Below are 17,812 nucleotides of genomic sequence, written 5' to 3'. Positions count from 1 at the left end.
GGAACATTATTATTTTGCATGTTTTTTGCTTTGCTTGCTATCTTTTATAGATAACATTTAGGGCCTACAAAGAAAATGATTCATACCTCTATTTTTTTTCTTTATGTTTAATGATTTTGTTAATGATATCATTTTGACTGTCTACCGAAGATAGCAATCACGGCGGGTTTATATGAGACAAAAAGTAACTTTTTGCGAACTGAATCATCATTGTTTCTCTCTCTTTGTTTTGCTTTTTTGTTTTGTTTCTTCTTTTCTTTCCTTCATGTTCCCAATAATCACTGCTATATAAGTGCTGTTTTTAAATTTTGGTCAGCTCCCAGCAAACACAAAACGTTTTCGACATCATTCGCAAAAGGTTATAAAAGGGTGTCAGAAAACGTTTAAATGTCGGGTTATATAAAGTGCACATTAATGGTATAAAACGTTTTCATAACATTAAATAACATTTGTTGGTAATTTATTTGCTCAGCAAACACAAATGTTTTACAGAAAACATTTAAATGTCGGGTTATATAAAGGGTTTAAATCATTTTAATAACATTCTAAAAACATTTTTGAAAACTTGGTACAAATCATTCTAAACAGAATGTTATTTTGGGGTTGAAAACATTTTGCGAAAATGTTTGCCCAAAATATTTACAATAACGTTTATAAAATGTTTTCACGACCTTTATATAACCCGACATTTAAATGTTATTAAAACGTTTTGTAAAAAACATTTTAAGAACATATCTGTGCTTGCTGGGTGCAGATATTTTAACATAATGTTATTTAAGTGTTGACAAAATATTTGGCCAAAAATGTTTGCAAAAATAGTTTACAATGACATTTCGAAAACATTTTAAAAATATTGTTGTAGTGTGTTTTCATACAAAACGTTTTAAACGATTTCATGACCTTTATATAACCTGACATTTTAATGTTATTAAAACGTTTTTACCTCAACCAAAACCCAAAATATAACTTGTTTAAAACGTTTTAAAAACGTTTTTGTGTTTGCTGGGTCCTTCATTTTAACATTTCTTTATAGCTTTGCATTCGGCCTAATGCCGATTTTTTTTTCTAGGCGCGCGGCAAATTATAGCCGTTTTTCCGGCCCCGGGATTTTGCGCACTGAATCCTCACATTTTGCGTACTGAATCATCATCATCGAGAACGCGTGTTAGGCAATGTTTTTGGGAACATTATTATTTTTGCATGTTTTTTGCTTTGCTTGCTATCTTCTGTAGATAGTATTTAGGGCCAACGAAGAAAATGATTCATACCTCTATTTTTTTCTTTATGTTTAATGATTTTTTTTAATGATATCATTTTGACTGTCTACCGAAGATAGCAATCACGGCCGGTTTATATGAGATAAAAAGTAAATTTCTGCTTACTGAATCATCATTGTTTTTGTTTTGTTTTCTCTTTGTTTTGCATTTTAGTTTTGTTTCTTATTTTCTTTCCTTCATGTTCCCAATAATCTCTGCTATATAAGTGCTGTTTTTAAATTTTGGTCAGCTCCTTTATTTTAACATTTCGTTATAACTTTGCATTCGACCTAATGCCGATTTTATTTTCTAGGCGCGCGGCAAATTATAGCCGTTTTACCGGCCCCGGGATTTTGCGCACTGAATCCTCACATTTTGCGTACTGAATCATCATCATCTAGAACGCGTGTTTGGCAATGTTTTTGGAACATTAATATTGTGCGTGTTTTTTGCTTTGCTTGCTATCTTTTATAGATAACATTTAGGGCCTACAAAGAAAATGATTCATACCTCTATTTTTTTTCTTTATGTTTAATGATTTTGTTAATGATATCATTTTGACTGTCTACCGAAGATAGCAATCACGGCGGGTTTATATGAGACAAAAAGTAACTTTTTGCGAACTGAATCATTATTGTTTTTTGTTTCGTTTTCTTTTTGTTTTCTCTTTGTTTTGCTTTTTCGTTTTGTTTCTTATTTTCTTTCCTTCATGTTCCCAATAATCACTGCTATATAAGTGCTGTTTTTAAAATTTTGGTCAGCTCCTTCATTTTAACATTTCTTTATAGCTTTGCATTCGGCCTAATGCCGATTTTTTTTTCTAGGCGCGCGTCAAATTATAGCCGTTTTACCGGCTTCGGGATTTTACGCACTGAATCCTCACATTTTGCGTACTGAATCATTATCATCTAGAACGCGTGTTAGGCAATGTTTTTTGGAACATTATTATTTTGCATGTTTTTTGCTTTGCTTGCTATAATCTGTAGATAGCATTTAGGGCCAACAAAGAAAATGATTCATACCTCTATTTTTTTCTTTATGTTTAATGGTTTTTTGAATGATATCATTTTGACTGTCTACCGAAGATAGCAATCACGGCGGGTTTATATGAGACAAAAAGGTAATTTTGTTTTTGTTTTTGTTTTGTTTTGTTTTTGTTTTCTCTTTGTTTTGCTATTTAGATTTGTTTCTTACTTTCTTTCCTTCATGTTCCCAATAATCTCTGACCACTCGACCATCCTGACACGATGACAGCATCAACAGCAACTTCGAATGTAAACTTCCGAATAGTAACTCGAACAAAAAATTAATTTCCAGATATTTCATCATTAAAACTAAAAGAGGTGTATCATACTCGGAACAAATCAGTGCATTATCATTTAAAAGTGTTTTATATTTATACGCATTTTTTTTCACAATTCCTTCAAAATCAATCATGGCATTACAATAGCATATTGCAGTCTCAGCGACAGAATAAATGAAGTTATCAATAAAAATTACTCAAATTGTACACTATATTGATTTTCCTCCTACATCAACCAATTCAATAATATAACCGTTATATTTCTACCGTTCTTTCTGCTGTTTTTCAAAAAATTGTGGGTACAGCGCGCGAGGAAGTAAGACAAAGACGCCAATTTCTTTGAATTTCATTTATCATAAGTTATGGTTCCGTTAACCGTAAACAACAAAGCCAGCCAAAAGATATAAATTGAAAGAGTACTTAGGCCTATCTATCTACTGCTGACATCAGTATTGTTGATGTAGTAGTTATCTACTACTGATAAGCGAGTACATGCAAGCCAGATCCATTTAAAGTAGCTATCTACCGCTGATAAGGCTATTGATGAAGTAGCTAGGCTCTATGCTATGCAGATAAGGGTATGATGTATCTTTCTACTGCTGATAAGGGTGTTGGAAAAAGGGAAAGGGAAAAAATAAAGGCTAAAATAGTGTCAGAAGTGGAATCATTTTGATTAAAAAAGTACATGCTTTATTAAAAACATTTATAACATCTCCGTAGGTTCCATGCATATCTTTAAGATAAGTATTTGTTTGTTTGTCCCATGAGAGATATGATGAAAATGCATGGACCGTGTTAATCTTTTGCGGTACTTGTCGTTAATGATAATGAAAGCACAAAAAAGTGTGTCAGAAGTGGGATTCGAACCCACGCCTCCATTCGGAGACCAGAAGCCCCATTTACAGCACATAACCATGTCCTTGCGTCTGGCGCCTTAGACCACTCGGCCATCCTAACACGATGTCAGCATCAACATCAACTTCGAATGTAAACTAACCGTAAATCTCGAACAAAAAATTAATTTCCAGATAGTTCATCATTAAAACTAAAAAGAAATGTTATTATATATGCTTGGAACAAATCAGCGCATTTTAAATGCGACAGAAAAATACTTTATTCAATTGTTTACGCAAACAATTTTGTAATACTTTTGCACTAATTGTACAATATATTGATATTCCTCCCACATCAACCGTTTCAATAATAATACCGTTATTTTTCTACCGTTCGTTCTGCTGTTTTTCAAAGGCGGCGAACCATAATTAGGAAAAGTTTTGGCTATAAAACGATTCTCTTATAAATGCATCTACGCACAGTTTCCACCTCGATACACCAGAGTACACAGATTTTTCCAAGCACATCGAGTCTAGCCTCTACACAGTCTGTGTTTATACTACACGGTTTGCTCGAGAACTCTAGCTTCGAATTTGCACACGATAGTATTCGATGCTAGAGTACTTTACTATGGTTTTCGGTCGGACAGCGGTGCAATTTTTTACACCGGAGGTTATTTATTCTGTTAATGTTGAAATTTGAATGAAAGTTATTTCGATGAGTCAACTGTATCTTTTGAGCAAGATTTGCGTATTTTGGACAGTCTAAAATTTTGCTGAAGTGTAATTTTAGCAACATTTTTGATGCAATCGCCTGTCGTGATCGGCTGTGTTTACTTCTGACCTTCCATTGCTTTACACGGTGTCATGCTTCAGCGAATCCGACTAGATTTTGAATGCAAAGGTCTTTAGCCTAGAATGTGAAGCTATCGGTGAGCAAATTCTTGGCTAGAGTTCTCGAGTAATACACGGTCAGTGCATAACATTAGAAGAGCTGTGTGATATCTAGCTGGTGCATGGTGACTTTATAGTAGAAAATACAGCATTATATAAATATCGCTTTAAACTTTCTGATCAGGACTGATGTATTAGAAAGAAAAAACTCACCGCTACATGATGAAGTAAAATTTAGAGAAAATAATGTAAAACATTACTTCTAGAGTAGAAATATGCAATGACTCGGGATGAGATTCTAAATGCTATCTTCAGTAGATATAGCGAAAACATCCTAAAACGCGCACGGTTACTCTGCCCGAATTTTAAAAAAATCGGCATTCGGCCTATAGGTCTAGGCCTGTGCCGCGCTATTTTTTTTTAAAGGGGGGAGGTAAAAATAGAGAAACAGGCAGATGATAATCTCTGCTTTATAAGCCGTTTTAAATTTGGGTCAGCTTTGTCATTTTTACATTTCTTGATAAGCTCTGCAGTCGGCCTAATGCCGATTTTCTCTGAGCGCGCAACCCCGTTAAATGCAGTTTTGCCATTTCGCGCCGTACTGAATCATCATCTACAACGCGTGCTAGGAAATGTTTTTTTTGTTTTTTTGTTTTCGTTTTTGTTTTTTAAATATTATTTTATTATTATTATTTTTTGCTTGCTATCTTCTGAAGATAGCAATTTTGGTCAGCTTCGTCATTTTAACATTTCTTTTTTAGCTTTGCATTCGGCCTAGTGCCGATTTTTATACTAACAGAAAATGTGACGCCTACCCCGGGACGAGACATGCCGTAATTTGCTCGATTCTGGTGCCGGTGTCTATAGAGCTCCTGCATTGATTTACATGGGTAATGTTAAAATTGAAATATCCCAAGAACCGAATACCGTATGACGCTGAAACAAACTTTGAAATAAAGCTTTTACATTTCTCTATCTGTTTTATGTCATTTTGGTGTTTGTCGGATTCGTGTGATTTTGCTATCAACTGCAAATAGCTCAAATTTAAATGCCCGTTGCTTGTCGTTTTTCTGCTCGGGCATACCACAAAAAAGCTTTCCAGAGACTTTACGAGCCCCCATGTCACAAGGGAAAAAGCGGTAAATCGCACATTATTTCACATTATTTGCACATTATTTGTAGAATCTCTCCTCTTTTTTCACATTATAAGCTTAACAGAAATTGTGGAAAATTTTGGCGATCTTAGCGTTTTTGAGCGATTTTGCTCGTTTTACCGCTTTTTCCCTTGTGTCATGGGGCCTGTATCACCCGCCATATAACAAATTTTTGAAGGGAAAAAAATGCATTTGGGGGGTGTTTGGGGGGGGTAAAAAATAAAATGTTTGAAATTGCCCATACTTTCAACCCCTGCAATTTTAAGGCAGTCAATATATAGAATATTGCCCAATTTGAATTCCAAAATGTGGCTTTACCACAGGGTTCAATGGGAGAATTCAAACTTTAAATGGCTTTTTCCAGAATTTCAAGTGCTTTTTTCCTCTGGCGTCAAAAAATTAGAATTGATTCCGGATCAAAGTTTCGCAACGAGAACGCGCATATTACTTAGGGCTTTCGAAAGAAGCGGGAAATTTAAATCAAATTTGCTCCACAGGTTCCAAAGTACACAATGTGCTTACACTCAGTGATTTACCAGCCTACCTTGTATGTCCGATGTGTTAAATGCAGCCAATGCTTAATGGGCTGTTCCAGTTAAAATCCTTACACCCTCTAGATGTATGGATGGCGGAAACCTTCAAAATACGCCTAAGAATACGCCTAAGAATACGCCTAACCTTAGACGTCTAAGATGCAATCTTAGACGTCTAAGATGCATTCTTAGGCGTCTAAGATGCAATTTTAGGCGTCTAAGAAATTCGCGGTAGACTTAAATCAACAAATCACAGGACTAGAAATCCCAAACAACCAATCGTCTTAGGTGTATTCAATTATTGACCAATGAAATCTTAGACGCCTAAGATTTTACACGCCTAAGAATTCTTACACGTCTAAGATTGACCATTTGACCGTGACAAGTGATGGACGGTATCGCAAATTTGATAAAAACGTACAACGGACGCTGTGCGTTAGAGAATATTTCGAACAATGGCTGGGTGGTGCATGGTGTGTTTTTAATATAAACTCCTTTTCTCTCCATAGCCACCCGCGTCAATCCCAAAGAGAAAGGGGTGATGGGGTGGGAGGGGGATAGGGTACATGTTCTCCCACCTTTCGGCACAATGGCCCATTGTTTTGTTCTTTTCAGCCACTTTTTGACAATTCAGGCGGAACAATGTATTTGAACATAATCTAGCAGTTGATGTTGTTGTTGCAAACTGATAAAACCTAAATTTGTTTTAAATATTTTGTTTTTCTGATGACTTGCAGTTAATGTAAGATTTCTATTTGTGTGGCTATAGTGTAAATGATGATGATAATGATGATGATGATGATGGTGTTGTTGTTGTTGTTGTTGTTGTTGTTGTTGATGATGATGATGATGATGGATAATACCAATGATGTCAGATGATTATTAGAGTCGTGGTGGTGATGATGATGGCAGTGATGAGGGATTAAATTTAGTATGAAATTTTCACCTCCCCCCCCCCCCGACCTACCCAGTCAATGTTGTTTTGATACTGAGATAGGAACGGACTAGTATTGGCTCCAACATTGATTGGGAGGAGGGTTACAAGCTAATATGAAACATTAATGTTTGCCACTCATGTTACTTGTAATGTTTAAACAAAGAGCACGTGTCTATGGTGTCACCCTGCTCACTTTTCATGTATGTTTTTTCTTAACACGTATGCTATGACTGAGCCAAAATACACAGTTAAGAGACCTCGATACCTACATTCAACAAGAAAGTTAACCTGACGGTGTAGGGTATGATGCGTTTATATCCAATACGTTCAGAGGTCGAGTTATTACTGCACACACATTGTAAGGTCAACCAACTATGTCTTTATAATTCGAACAGCGTGTGACATATTGTCACCAAGGCCCCGGGCCAAGGCCAAATCGTCTTTTATAATTGAAGAGATCAGATATGCATAATTTCAGTCTGCAAAGTGCAAGAAGACAAGAGGTCAAATTTTCAATGTTAAAAATAGAATCATGGAGGTATATAAATATATGCTAGGCATGTTTGTTCCTCTTTGTTGTTTGTGTATTAATTTTCATCATCATCATCATCATCATAATCATCATCATCATCATCATCATCATCATCATCATCATCATCATCATCATCATCATCATCATCATCATCATATCATCATCGTCGTCGTCATCATGCTCATCAACATTAATACCTGACTACTACTAGCCACAACAAAACAGCACACCAAACCAACGAAAATAAAATCAAACCAATTAATCAATTTTGCTGCAAGTCCTCAGAGAAAATCACATTGGTGATACCGTCCATCACTAAAATATCAATCTTAGACGTGTAAGAATTCTTAGGCGTGTAAAATCTTAGGCGTCTAAGATTTCATTGGTCAATAATTGAATACGCCTAAGATGATTGGTTGTTTGGGATTTCTGGTCCTGTGATTCGTTGATTTAAGTCTACCGCGAATTTCTTAGACGCCTAAGATTGCATCTTAGACGCCTAAGAATGCATCTTAGACGTCTAAGATTGCATCTTAGACGTCTAAGGTTAGGCGTATTCTTAGGCGTATTCTTAGGCGTATTTTGAAGGTTTCCGCCATCCATATAGATGGAGGTCATGACGTCAATCTTGCACACAGGAGTGTAGATATCAAATATGGTCACCCATTCAGGCAACTCCATTTGATATTCACACTCCCTGTGTGGAAGATGTCTTGCCGGGTGGGGAGTATGGAATTCAAATGGAATAGCCCAGCATTTCTTCTTTTGTAGGATTTGAAGGATTTCAATATTTAAGTCTGTTCCAGATCATGATTTTACATTTGAAATCACTCGCCTTAAAAAAAAAAAAAAAAAATCTGCAGGGGGGTAGGTGGGGGGGGCTGAAAATTTGAAACGTTCAAAATCACTCATATTTTTAACCACTGGAATCTTAAGGCAGCCAATGTGTAGCATATAGCTCAACTTGGACTCCAACTCGTATATTTTGCATAGGGTTCCATGTAAAATTAAAACTTCAAATGCATTTTTTTTTTTTTTCCAAGTGCTTTTTTCCTCTGGCGTCAAAAAATTAGAATTGGTTCCGGATCAAAGTTTCGCAACGAGAACGCGCATATTACTTAGGGCTTTCGAGAAAAAAAAAAAAAAAAAAAAAGCCGCAAAAATTGAAATCGATATTTTGCTCCACAGGCTGGCTGTGTACTGTACATGTATCAATGTGTAGCTGATACAGTGAAATTTGACTGCCACACTCTTGCAGCCAATGGGCTATTCCATTTGACATGCATACACCCCCTAGATGGAGGTCATGACCTCAATCGCGCACACAGGGTGTAGATATCAAATGGAATCGCCTATTCAGGTAACTTCATTTGAAATTCACACTCCTGTGTGGAAGATTAAGGGCATGTCTTCCATAGGGGTGTATGGATTTTAACTGGAATAGCCCAATGGTTTAATCACCTGTTTGAGTTCTGCATGTAAAATCATCTGCAAGTAAGAAGCCCCCCATGTCACAAGGGAAAAAGCGGTAAATCGCACATTATTTCACATTATTTGCACATTATTTGCAGAATCTCTCCTCTTTTTTCACATTATAAGCTTACTTAACAGAAATTGTGGAAAATTTTGGCGATCTTAGCGTTTTTGAGCGATTTTGCTCGTTTTACCGCTTTTTCCCTTGTGTCATGGGGCCTGTATCACCCGCCATACACCAAATTTTTTGAAGGGGAAAAAAATGCGTTGGGGGGGAAACAAAAAAAATAAAATGTTTGAAATTGCCCATACTTTCAACCCCTGCAATTTTAAGGCAGTCAATATATAGAATATTGCCCAATTTGAATTCCAAAATGTGGCTTTACCACAGGGTTCAATGGGAGAATTCAAACTTTAAATGGCTTTTTCCAGAATTTCAAGTGCTTTTTTCCTCTGGCGTCAAAAAATTAGAATTGATTCGGATCAAAGTTTACAGAACGAGAACGCAGCATATTACTTAGGGCTTTGAAAGAAGCGGAAATTTAAATCAAATTTGCTCCACAGGTTCCAAAGTACACAATGTGCTTACACTCAGTGATTTACCAGCCTACCTTGTATGTCCGATGTGTTAAATGCAGCCAATGCTTAATGGGCTGTTCCAGTTAAAATCCTTACACCCTCTAGATGGAGGTCATGACGTCAATCTTGCACACAGGAGTGTAGATATCAAATATGGTCACCCATTCAGGCAACTCCATTTGATATTCACACTCCCTGTGTGGAAGATGTCTTGCCGGGTGGGGAGTATGGAATTCAAATGGAATAGCCCAGCATTTCTTCTTTTGTAGGATTTGAAGGATTTCAATATTTAAGTCTGTTCCAGATCATGATTTTACATTTGAAATCACTCGCCTTTAAAAAAAAAAAAAAAATCTGCAGGGGGGGGTAGGTGGGGGGGCTGAAAATTTGAAACGTTCAAAATCACTCATATTTTTAACCACTGGAATCTTAAGGCAGCCAATGTGTAGCATATAGCTCAATTTGGACTCCAACTTGTATATTTTGCATAGGGTTCCATGTAAAATTAAAACTTCAAATGCATTTTTCTGGAATTCCAAGTGCTTTTTTCCTCTGGCGTCAAAAAATTAGAATTGGTTCCGGATCAAAGTTTCGCAACGAGAACCCGCATATTACTTAGGGCTTTCGAGATAAAAAAAAAAAAAAAAAAAAGCCGCAAAAAAAATTGAAATCGATATTTTGCTCCACAGGCTGGCTGTGTACTGTACATGTATCAATGTGTAGCTGATACAGTGAAATACACTGATACAGGTAACTTCATTTGAAATTCACACTCCCTGTGTGGAAGATTAAGGGCATGTCTTCCATAGGGGTGTATGGATTTTAACTGGAATAGCCCAATGGTTTAATCACCTGTTTGAGTTCTGCATGTAAAATCATCTGCAAGTAAGAAGCCCCCATGTCACAAGGGAAAAAGCGGTAAATCGCACATTATTTCACATTATTTGCACATTATTTGCAGAATCTCTCCTCTTTTTCACATTATAAGCTTACTTAACAGAAATTGTGGAAAATTTTGGCGATCTTAGCGTTTTTGAGCGATTTTGCTCGTTTTACCGCTTTTTCCCTTGTGTCATGGGGCCTTTTACGTGCTAAATAGGGGTCACGTTTTGGCCATAAGTCGAGTTACGTCCAACTTTTAAATATATATATCATCTTAACTAGAACAAAATTCTGCATAACATTTCTGAAAATGACTACACATTTTAGGTCCGACTAATTTTTGAGAAAATTAGTGCTATATAAAAAGGCCGCATTTCCCGTGTTTACATCCGACTGCTAACCGCGTTCTGACCTCGTTTGTTTATGCGCACATAATCCTAAATATCACTCAAATTTTCGCATTTTCTTTTCAAATTTGTAGAGATCACATTCACAAGTTCTAGTAAAACACGATTTTCAACACTAAAATTGTTAATATTGTACCGATTTTCCCGAATTTTAATGCAAAGTTTGGGACTATAGGCGTGATAAACTTTTACCGGAACCCGGAAACCGCTTTACAGGCGGATTTAGTGGAATATGAACAAAGATATTTTATAGAATCCTGTTACTGGTGTGCTATCTTCTGAAGATCAAATTAAAATTTCAAATGTTGCTACATTTTGTTTGGGTTTATAATTTTAATTACATGTGTTTTTTTGTTCTACCTACTGAATAGGCCTACTTGTAGTATAATAGCTGAAATAAAATGCAGGCCTATGTTTTCATTGTCCCCTGCGCGAGATATATATTTTCGAATCGAATTAGGCCTACTGGTGCTATATCTACTGAGAATCAAATTAAAATTTCAAATGTTGCGACATTTTGTTTTGGTTTAATTTGGGACTATTATAGGCGTTAATTTGGGACTATATCAGATTCTAAATGCTAGGCCTGTCTTCAGTAGATATAGCGAAAATAATCTTAAAATGCGCACGGTTACTCTGCGCGAATAAAACAAATCGGCATTCAGCCTATATGCCGCGCTATTTTAAAAAAAAAGTGGGGAAAAAGAGGGAAAAATAGAGAAACATGCAGATGCGGAAAGTGATGAGTCTGTAATATCGCTTTAAACTTTCTGATCAGGACTGATGTATTAGAAAGAAAAAACTCACCGCTACATGATGAAGTAAAAATTTGAACATTACTTCTAGAGTAGAAATATGCAATGACTCGGGATGAGATTCTAAATGCTATCTTCAGTAGATGTAGCGAAAACATCCTAAAACGCGCACGGTTACTCAGCCCGAATTAAAAAATTGGCATTCCGCCTATATGCCGCGCTATTTTTTAAAAAAAGGGGGGAGGTAAAAATAGAGAAACAGGCAGATGATAATGTCTGCTTTATAAGCCGTTTTAAATTTTGGCCAGTTTTGTAATTTTTACATTTCTTAATAGCTCTGCAGTCGGCCTAATGCCGATTTTTCTCTGAGCGCGCACCCCCGTTAAATGCAGTTTTGCCATTTCGCGCCGTACTGAATCATCATCTACAACGCGTGCTAGGCAATGTTTTTTTTGTTTGCTTTTTTATTTCTTTAATATTATTTTATTATTATTATTTTTTTTTGCTTGCTATCTTCTGAAGATAGCAATTTTGGTCAGCTTCGTCATTTTAACATTTCTTTTTTAGCTTTGCATTCTGCCTAGTGCCGATTTTTATACTAACAGAAAATGTGACGAGACATGCCGTAATTTGCTCGATTCTGGTGCCGGTGTCTATAGAGCTCCTGCATTGATTTACATGGGTAGGCCTAATGTTAAAATTGAAATATCTCAAGAACCGAATACCGTATGACGCTGAACTTTGAAATAAAGCTTTTATTTTTCTCTATCTGTTTTATGTCATTTTGGTGTTTGTCGGATTCGTGTGATTTTGCTATCAACCGCAAATAGCTCAAATTTAATTTCCGTTAGTTGTCGTTTTTGTCTGCTCGGGCATACCACAAAAAAGCTTTCCAGAGACTTTACGTGCTAAATAGGGGTCATGTTTTCTAAATGCTAGGACTGTCTTCCAGATAATTCCCCCACTGGTGGCGCCACGGGGGAGGGGGGGGGGCACGGGGGAAACCCAAGTCAGCCTAAATCTTTCCCCAGTTGCCCCCTCCCCCAGTATGACCCAAAATTACGAACTTGAATTTTTGTCCCCTTGAAATTAACTTTTGACCATTATGCCCTGATAAATAACGGATAGGCCCCCTTTTTTTAAAGTCATACCCAATGACCCACCCCCCAACGGCATGGCTACCCAAATTACAACCTTTTGTTTTTTGTTATAATAAAAGTCATCAAAATGTCATAAAATAATAGCAAACTGTCAAATTCTCTTATTTTAGCCAATTTGTATTGTAAATTTGACAAATTTGGACTTGAACGCTTTTTTTCTCAAAACTACCCGATTAGGCTACTTTAATGTCTCTTTCTGAAGACTCCTTTCCTATGAAGCCCCTAAAAGATGAATCTTCCATTTAAAACTTGCTACGTAGGCCTACTTTCTAAATAAAAGTCAAGTTCCTACCGAGACTTTTCCCTTGAAAGGAATATTTTGTGATTCTAGTAGCCTCTTGTTATCAACAACAACAACAATTAAAGGTTTATTCCCGACATTTCTGGTAGGCTAATTGAAGTTGAGAGTCCGGGGGGGTGGGCACTCAATATTGGTTTGCAATTATGTGCCACCCTGTCCCTAGCTCTCTTTAGTTCCTGAAACACACACTTATCAAAGAAGACGATCCCCTACTTAAACTTGCTAAAAGTGGGGAATTCTAGACATTGTTTTGTATCTTTAAAAGTAGTGAAGATAAGTCCCGGTGATAAGTACATAAAAGTACCCCGGGTATACACTTTTCCCTGACATTTTCAGAAAGCAAATGATACAACGAATCCAACTGCAAAAAATTAGCAGTTTTTGAGAAAAGCGCCAAATTTGATTTTCCATGCCATTTTTTGGTCCACCATTACAACTTACTCAAGTAAATTATAAGTATCCAAAATTAATTGACTTTTTTTTTTACTTTTTCAATTTTGACCAAAATATTCTATTATAAATTATAAAATATGATATTTTAAGGTACTAATCATCATTATAATATACTTAACATCATAAAAAACAAAACAATGTCTAAAATTTCCCACTTTTGAGTGATCCTGCGTGCCACCTTAAAAAATCGTCTCCTTTCAAAACTTGTTGCTCTTTTCTCCCACCGAAAGATCCTTTTCCCAGAAAATTTTCCTTTGGTGGGTGATAATGCTATGAATTACAAAATGACCTTGATATCCCTTTTTGTCACTAACAGAGAACCCCAATTGTGATCATGTTCACATGAATTGCCCCTATTTGTCAGATCTTTTCCTTCGATAGACCATTATGACTTTTAAAGTGGTACATGCAAATCTATTTTTTTGAGTGCCAACCCAGAGTTAAATGTGTCATCAATTGTATAGGTTTACATAATGATGAAAACCCAAGGAAAAAGGGTGAATTGGTGTAGCTCAAGGATTTACACGTCCTGGGTTTTCAGCATTAAAGCTATAATGTATGATTTTGGTCAAATTTTAATTTTGTTATTCTTTACCCAAAATACTGAAATATAAAATTAATGTCAGGAAGGGGTTCTGAGGTAAAGTAACCCCCGGTGGCAATTTTGACCGTTTAATGTGGCGTTCTATGGGGACTTACTGTCTTATTTTGTATAATTATTATGTATTGCATTTTGTTTATTGATACTAGCTAAAAATGTGTTATGATGAAATAAAATTGAATTGAACTGCTATGGTATGCTGATGTTATATGGAAAATGTTGGAAAAAGAACAAACGAAATGAAAAAAAAAATTTGAGACAAACAAAATGAAATAATAAAGAAAATTAGAAAAATGTTGCAACAACCCCTGCCCCCCCCCCAATAAAAACACAAACTGACACATCCAATTTCTTTCAAAAATAACTACTTTACAAATAAGAGACAACACACTTTGATTTGTATATAATTTTACTGATTTTATTTATATTAATGCCATACACACTGTACATATTCATATGAGCCATGTAACTCAAAACTAAAATACCATCATTTGGTTTCACATACACAAGAATTTAAACAACTTTTGTGAAATCATTTGCAATGAACCAAAGTCTTAATGCATAGCGGACAGGCTTGATGTTCTTGACTAGAAGAGGAAGATTGCCCCAAAATGGCCGGTTTACCAGAAATTTCAATTTTTCCTTTCCCAATTTTACCTGAAATATTATTCAGAGAGTATGCTCTCTCTTCTTATACCATTGATGGCAGTTAAATTATTGGTTCAACAAAAAGCATGCAAGGAGGTATTTTAGTGTTGCCAAATTCCCAACATTACACCTTCCGCTATTACAGCTCAGACTGTCCAAACAGGAATATGATCAGTCTTCAAATTATTTTTTTTAACCTTTTGGGTGCACTTTTGCACCCCATTTTGAAAGTTGTGGTGCAATTTTATCTGATGCAGAGCAATTTGAAGTGCAGTCTCGGACAATCAACACATAAAGTCAGCACAATGTGGTATCGCAATTTTGCACCACACTTTTAAACTTGTATCGCAAAAGGCAAATTGTGGGGTGCAAATTGCACTACGATAGGGCTTATTTCGAACGCTGAATATATCTCGTATGCAAAAATACAATGATGCGTGGCAACAGTTTTCACAAATCACTGCCTTAAATTCAACAGTATACAAACCCAACACGATACATTCATATTGCATTGTAAGGCATTTTGGAATTAAAAATTTGTCAAATAAACTACAGCAAGACCTAGTTTATATCCGTAGGTATGTGCGTGGGATTAGGACTGTCATGTGCTTTATGGGTTAGGATTAACATTGGGATTAATGTTTAGGGTTAGGATTAGGTTAGGATTAAGAGTTTAAATACACTGCAAGTTATTAAAGCTGCAAGTCAGTTTGCTGAATTTCATCAGATAAAATAAACTCAATTAATTAGTTTAATTTGAATTGTTTTCAAAAACACTTCAAACAAGAAGAATGTCTTTGAGTAAATTCACTGTCATGTCCTTGGATTGCTGCATTTGGATTGGTTGTAATACACACCCAAACACATCCCCACTGCACAGCAGCAACAATCTTAGTACAACAATACTCCCACCCAGTCAACGAATCCCCCCCACACACACGTTTGTTAATACGTTCAAACGAGGACCTCGACTTAAGGAGGACCTAACCGAGGACTCGCACACCCGTTTTTAATCGACACACCGTGGACCTCACACAGACACACCAGACAACTTACTATCCAACTGAGACCCGTCCTATACCCCCTATGGGGGACCTATCTTATATGCATATTTGCATCATTTACGTCATCCTGGTCATAGTTTCAAACCGAGGAGTGGAGGTGTGTCCTTGTTTTATGGTGTGTATCCATATGTAGGTCCTCGTTTGGAGGCATTTACAAACACACCCCTACACACTGCATAGTAATCCTAGTACAAATGTGCATTATTTAATTTTGTCTTCAGACGTTGATGACTAATGTCAATGAAATTTGGTATAACACCTTTTTTTTGGGTACAACCTGCAGCACAATTTGCTTGTGCAATATGGAGATAAACTGGATTACACAACACCGTGTATTCCATTTTTGATATAATATTGGATTGGTTGAGCCCATATTTATTGGTTGAGCATTGGTTGAAACATAGTCGAGTCCAATATTTTAAAACTCATAGTGAGACCAATAAATATTGGGCGTAAAGCATCCAATTTTATCATTAGTATGTTTTGGATCCAATATTTTCACACACTTGGATCCATCAAAACATAATATAAAAAATTTGGTATGTGGTTATTTTACTTTTTCTCTAAAGTTGACTACAAATAGAAATTTATTTAAAGCTAGGAATGTCCTCTTTCTTTGATGTAAGTTGCAGAAAAATATGTAACTGCAACAGTTAGTTAAGTTTGTAGCGGGTTCGCCATTGGACTAGTTTTGAATTGCAAACTGAACTGGGAATATATAAAAGCTCCATTGGCTTAATTTCTGTGCGTATTGTCTTATAACACATTGAAGCACATCTCCAATTCCACAATCAATAAAATAAGATCACATACTGTTAAATGTGATGCGATCAAGCAAAATCAGTCGGAACTCGGAAATATTGATTTTGAGATATAGACAAACAAAGGGTATATTTCCTTTTGTTTCCTGTTGTTTTGGAAACTCTTTAATTGCTCATATCTTTAGAACTGATTTTTCAATTTCAATGGGGTTTTCTGCAAAATGCAGCTTTGCAAATGCTTTTTACTATCCTATAAGGAACTGAAAATTTAATATTTCCGAGTTCCGACTGATTTTGCTTGATCGCATCACACATTCTGAATAGTCAGTGAGCAATTCTAATGCCCTTGAAAGTTGATGGTGAGTTTCCCAAGATTCTGAAGAATGAGGTAACTATTTTATTATTCATTGTTCTTTGAACATTAATTATTTAGCACAAATGTGACATGATCAAGGGGAATGAGTCACATGTCAACCCTTGTCGAAACTGAGTTTTACAGATTTTTCTAAAGAGGACATTCAGAGCTTTCAGAAACTGAAAACCCTGTCTTGATTTGATTTTTCTTTGTGAAGTTCAATTGATCAGTCGCTGAAAACAATAATAAAAAAAAAAGAATTTAAAGACTTTTTTTGCCAATATCTCAAAATCAATATTAGCAACATCCGACTCATTTCCTTTGATCGTGTCACATATCAGGCTTTTTAATGGAAACCAACATAAGATTGAAGGAAAGGACATGACAGGTCGATATACTAGAGCTTATTTAGTATATTGACCTCTCTGCAATGTTTGCACAAGAGATTATCAAACGTAGAAAAAGACAAAACTATTTATGCAAAATGACTTTTTGATAGAGCATATAAAATATGACGTGCATGCAGCAGGAAACTCACAATCAAGTTTCACAGGTCTAATTGCTGAACACAGCAGAAAATTATGGCAAACTGCATCGACCTAACTTTCAAACTTATCTAAAAAAATAATAACACATACCACAACAAATAAAAATATACACAAATAAAATATAAACTCCTTGATTAATTCAAATAAATCCATTTACAATACATTTCAGTATATTATCCATTCTTTACATAATAATTATAATAAATTACACAGCTGTAATTTGCTGAATTTGGACTAATGATTTTTAGTCAATGGTTGATATCACATAAGGGGACTATTATAACACATGTTTTTTGAGTTTGTTTATTTCAATATTTGCTTTACTTTATCATATAACTGCCATATCTATTATCTTGCAGTAGTCACCTCACTATCAGTATGAA

At 35.7% G+C, this 17,812-nt stretch overlaps 1 non-coding gene across 1 annotated transcript; it reads right to left on the bottom strand.

Annotated features, from left to right (window-relative positions):
• Positions 1-3,405: 3,405 nt before the first annotated feature.
• On the bottom strand, positions 3,406-3,516 carry Trnal-caa (transfer RNA leucine (anticodon CAA)). Its single transcript has 2 exons — positions 3,479-3,516; positions 3,406-3,451 (listed from the first exon to the last, which is right to left on the bottom strand). It is a non-coding gene; the product is annotated as a tRNA-Leu (tRNA).
• Positions 3,517-17,812: the final 14,296 nt, after the last annotated feature.

The sequence above is a fragment of the Amphiura filiformis genome, chromosome 17, assembly GCF_039555335.1.
Source record: "Amphiura filiformis chromosome 17, Afil_fr2py, whole genome shotgun sequence".
Taxonomy (NCBI): Eukaryota; Metazoa; Echinodermata; class Ophiuroidea; order Amphilepidida; family Amphiuridae; genus Amphiura; species Amphiura filiformis.
This window is presented reverse-complemented; position numbering and strand designations above follow the sequence as displayed.